Here is a 5,000-nt window from a genome sequence, read left to right as displayed (position 1 = left end):
ACAACGAGATGGTGCCTCGCCTCGCTTCAAGTAAAATGACGCCCCGAATGTGTGCGTCCATTAAAAAAATTGATGGTCGAACGCCTGTCAACACCTCCACCAGAACTGTCTTTAAAAGCCATTTGTTAACTCCAAGATCACCTTTGCTTCACCTTCTGCTTCCTCTATATTTCCCCCCTTTCTCTTCCTCTTCTTAATCATCATTATCATCATTTATTCATCCATACTTTCCACTCAAGGTTTCTCGTCTGTCTGACATCACCGCCGCAAAAGTTCTCTCCGACAGTTTCTCTCGAGAGGAGACGCGGTGACTGGCGGAAGAAACTCTCGCAAACAGGAGTTGATAGCTGCTCTTTGGATTTTTATTGGTACTTATTACTTTTTCATTCATTACTTATTACTTGGTATTTCTTTTATCTTTTTTATTACTCATTATTTGGGATTTTTTTTGTGACATCATTTTTTTATTATTTACTTATTACTTGAGATTTTTTCATTAGTTATTTTTTACTTTTTTATTACTTACTTATTATCTGGGATTTTTAAAATACTTTTTACTTTCTCATTAATACCTTATTCGGGGACCGTTCCTAAAAATAGGGGGGTAGTGGGGTAATAGGGAGGGGAAAATGGGGGGAGGGGTTAAAATTATTAATATCAGTAAAAAAAAACTATCTTACTGACTTTCCTTCAAAATTGAATATATTGTGTATTTTAGCATTCTGCAGCTTTTGGTACTAAAGTCAGACAAATTTTTCTTCCCCATTTTTCAACATACGTCGCTTGCGGGAGCCCCGCTAATGGCCCACACTGTTGCATACTTTATAATATAAAATAAATAAATAAATAAATAGATAAACAAAATAAATAATTACCGATAAAATCATGATTCGTTAAATAAAAAAATCCAGTAAAAAAATATGATTTTTTTTTTTTTTTTTTTTTTTTTGGTGAAGATAGTAGGGAATATGAACCCATGCAGAAACAAGGTTATTGTGGGTAATAGACCGTGGTCAATTTCTGCGGAATTCCATTAGCTTTCCAATGATATGAAAACATTTTAAATCGGATATAAACTGTTTGAAAATAGCGGTACAGCTCAAAGATTTTAGTTTGAGGAAAAATTTTAAATATTTCTGTTATTTTTCTGAATCTTTCCTCCCATAAATATTTATTATCTATTGAGCTATCAAACTACACACATTTATCTTTCAAATGCCGTTTGTTGCATAAGGCCACATCTATTTTTTTTCTTAAATAACGGGGCCCTGACATTTGTTTCCAGGAAAATGAAAAAAATGAAAATCCCAAATCCTTTTTCATTCTAATTTCCCGCCGAAATTGTGACGTCCGCGAAAGAAATAGCAAGAAATAAATACACATTCATTTGTCTAAGATTCATTGTGTATGGTATCGTTTCTCTCGTCCTCAAAACAAAATTAAAATATATTTGGCGGAAATACATCACTCTCATATCATGTCATGTCATATTTATTGTTTATCGTGAATATTTTTTATTTTTATTTCCAAAATGACAAATTCTGGCTGAAAGAATTCTTTGTATGTTTTCATTCAACTCCTCGAAGACTTGTGGTAAGACAGAATTGTACTTCCTCCAGGTGGGGCTGGAACTGATACATTCAAGTAGGAAGTACACTTGTCTTTTTCTTTTCTATCGCCGACATTTCATTTGGGGGCGGGTCCAGAGAATTTTCTGGTGGGGGGCACGGTGGGTAACAACAATAAATAGGGGGGGGCGCCACATTTTATATACAGGGGGTCATTACGACGAGTCAATGACCATTGGGGGGGGGCACACGGGGGGGCCAGTCAGATTGTAAAGGGGGTAGGTGCCACCATGGAAGCCCCGCCTCCGATTTCATGATCACCAGATAATTCAAGAAAAAAACATGCTGTGGCCTAAGGAAATCTTGACTGGTTCTCGAGTTACAGCATAAATTAGAATGGAACCTCCGTATATGCTACTCTCGGCAAAATGACGTATGCATATACGCAGTTACTGCTTGCCTCAGGTCACCTTTTCTTGTATCTACTTGTGCTTACATTTGCATACATGTCTGTATAAGTGTACATAAAAAAAAATTGCGTTCATATGTTTACACATATGTGCACATGTATATAAAAATATGTGCTTACAGGAACTTCAGTATCCATATGTATGTGTGAATATGTGTACATCTGTGAATGAGTACATGCATGTAGAGATGAAAAACGGTTAGAGCAACAAGCGGTTCGTAGGTACTGAGTAACTAGAATCGTGATTTTATTGGTTGGAAATAACCGTTTAGAAAACGTTGATATTTTGAAATATAAACTCACCACTGTCTTTTTCCCACGGGCATTTATTTTCTTAATGTAATAGTACAAACTGATTAATTATGGTCCTATATCGCTCGTTTATAAAGTTAGTTAACACTTTATGTAGAATATTTAGTCTTTATACACTTCAGCAGATTATATTTAGTATAAAATAGCTACATTATTACTATTATCTTTTCGATTGCTTGGGTTCTAAGTAACACAAAAAAAACGTAATATCTCCGCCATGCGCAAAGTCTAACCGCGTGTCGGAAGCATGAAAAATCCCGCTTGGCTCGCCATGCGGCCGCGGAACAGGTAGTTGACTGAATTATCCTAAACAAACGAATCGTGTTCGCTTTTTTCGAGATAGAGACTCACCACTGCACATGCATTGTTGTCGAACTCTGTGGTTATGCATATGATGTTTACGTCAAATTCGAATCATATCTACCACATTTGTAATAAAAAGAGATATGAAAAATTGATGATTTTTAGATTTTCTTCATTTTTTTTTCATCATAAAACTTTCACATTGATTGGAATTTGTTATCATAAGACACTTTCATCCTCCCGCAACTCATGCCAGTAGATAATATCAAATTACAATATTCTATTTTCGCTCCAGTTGGGGATAAATGCATAATTGTAGAAATTGCCGATGCCGCGAGTGACTGGCCAGGATTCACGGACCCCGCCAGAGCCGAGTTGTCCTTCGCGGAGGTTTATATTCGCGTGGGTTATTCTACATTCCTTTACGAATGTGAAAATGGGTTTAACTCATTTCTGACACCCCCCCCAGACCCCCTTACCCCCTGTTGGTTAGTTAGCAGGAAACTTAAGCAGTTATGAACAGTTTTTTTTTACGAGGTACGTTCTAGCCCAAATTAGAATCCATAAAATTTTGGTGGTGATTCTGATCATGATCCTGTTCCAGGACTTTTTATAAAGGATTAATTAGCATTGCGAAATAAGAAAGAGGGGATTTTCATGTAATTCTACAAGTGTGAATATTTTTATTGCATAACTGATTTTCTTGCCTTGGCGGAGGTATACGCTCTCTGAGTGCTTCTAGTTATTATTATTATCCTTATTATCATTATCAATAACAATATTACTTTTACCATTATCATTATGTTTATTGTTATTGTTATTATCACCATTATCATTGCCGTTATCATTATTGTTGTTATTATTGTAATCATTATTACTATTAACATTATCATTATTATGATAGTAGCAATAGGTATTCGTATTATCATTATTATCATTGTCATTATTGTTATTAACAATATTTTTATCATTATTATTATTATTATTATTATTATCATTATTATTATTATTATTATGATCACTTTTATTACCACTATTATCATTGTCATTATTATTATTAACAATATTTTATCATTGTTATTATTATTATCATTATTATTATTATTATCATGATCACTTTTATTACCACCATTATCATTATCATTATTACTAATATTATTTTTGTCATTACTCTCATTAGTATTATCATTATTATCATCATCACAAGTAACACTATAATATTTGTCATTATTGTTGCTATCATCATTATCATTTTCCTCATCATTATCATTATTGTTATTGTCATTAGCATTATTTTTATGATAATGATGATTGTTATCATTATTATCATTACTCTCATTATTATTATAGACATCATTATAATTAATTTCATAATGACAGATAGAGAGGAGAGGAGAAAGAGAGAGAGAGAGAGAGAGAGAGAGAGAGAGAGAGAGAGAGAGAGAGAGAGAGAGAGAGAGAGAGAGAGAGAGAGAGAGAGAGAGAGAAATTAGATAGATAGATAGAGAGAGAGAAAGACTTTTATAGAATTCCAGAACTGTTCAACAACATGGAAACAAAACACATATCCCGAAAAGATCTGTCGATTCTCTTCCGTTTATGCTGACGTCGAAAAAAAAACATCAGAACATAAAAGCACCATATTATTTTGTCAATTTGTAGGCTTATCGAGATATAGGCCTAGGGATTGCAATTTCCTTATATAGCATTTCCTTCCATTACATCAGGCTTAGACGAACTCAGATGAGATCGGAAGGGAGATAAAAGTAACTACGATCAGTTATTGTCACTGTCGTCTTCACAATTTACTGTTTCTGTCCTCTCTCTCTCTCTCTCTCTCTCTCTCTCTCTCTCTCTCTGTCTCTCTCTCTTTCTCTCTCTCTTTCTCTTTCTCTCTCTCTCTCTCTCTCTCTCTCTCTCTCTCTCTCTCTCTCTCTCTCTCTCTCTCTCTCTCTCTCTCTCTCTCTCTCTCTCTTTTGTTTCTCATTATTATTTACTGTTTTTCCTCTCTTCTTTTCCTTTTTATATTTGCTTTTGTTTATTTTCTTCGTTGCTTCTAAAAGAGGCTAATTTCTGCCTCGATTTCGTCTTTCCTTGTCTCAATGAGCTATTTCTAGAACTCTTGGTATGTTATCTTTATCTTGTTTCTTTTATGTGATATGTCTGTTCTGCTGCTATTGTAGTTTAGTAAGTTGGGCACTGTATCGCAGTAATTACACACACACACATACACACACACACACACATACATGCACACACACACACACACACACACACACACACACACACACACACACACACACACACACACACACACACACACACACACACACACACACATACACACA

The 5,000-nt window shown here is 34.7% G+C and overlaps 1 protein-coding gene across 3 annotated transcripts in view; it reads left to right on the top strand.

Annotated features, from left to right (window-relative positions):
• The window catches only part of LOC113818728 (uncharacterized), a 47,408-nt gene that overhangs the window by 780 nt on the left and 41,628 nt on the right, over positions 1 to 5,000 (top strand). The window lies entirely within an intron of this gene.

This window comes from Penaeus vannamei, chromosome 10 (assembly GCF_042767895.1).
Source record: "Penaeus vannamei isolate JL-2024 chromosome 10, ASM4276789v1, whole genome shotgun sequence".
Lineage (NCBI taxonomy): Eukaryota > Metazoa > Arthropoda > Malacostraca > Decapoda > Penaeidae > Penaeus > Penaeus vannamei.
Note: the sequence above shows the minus strand (reverse complement) of the source record. Positions and strands in the feature narration are given on the sequence as shown.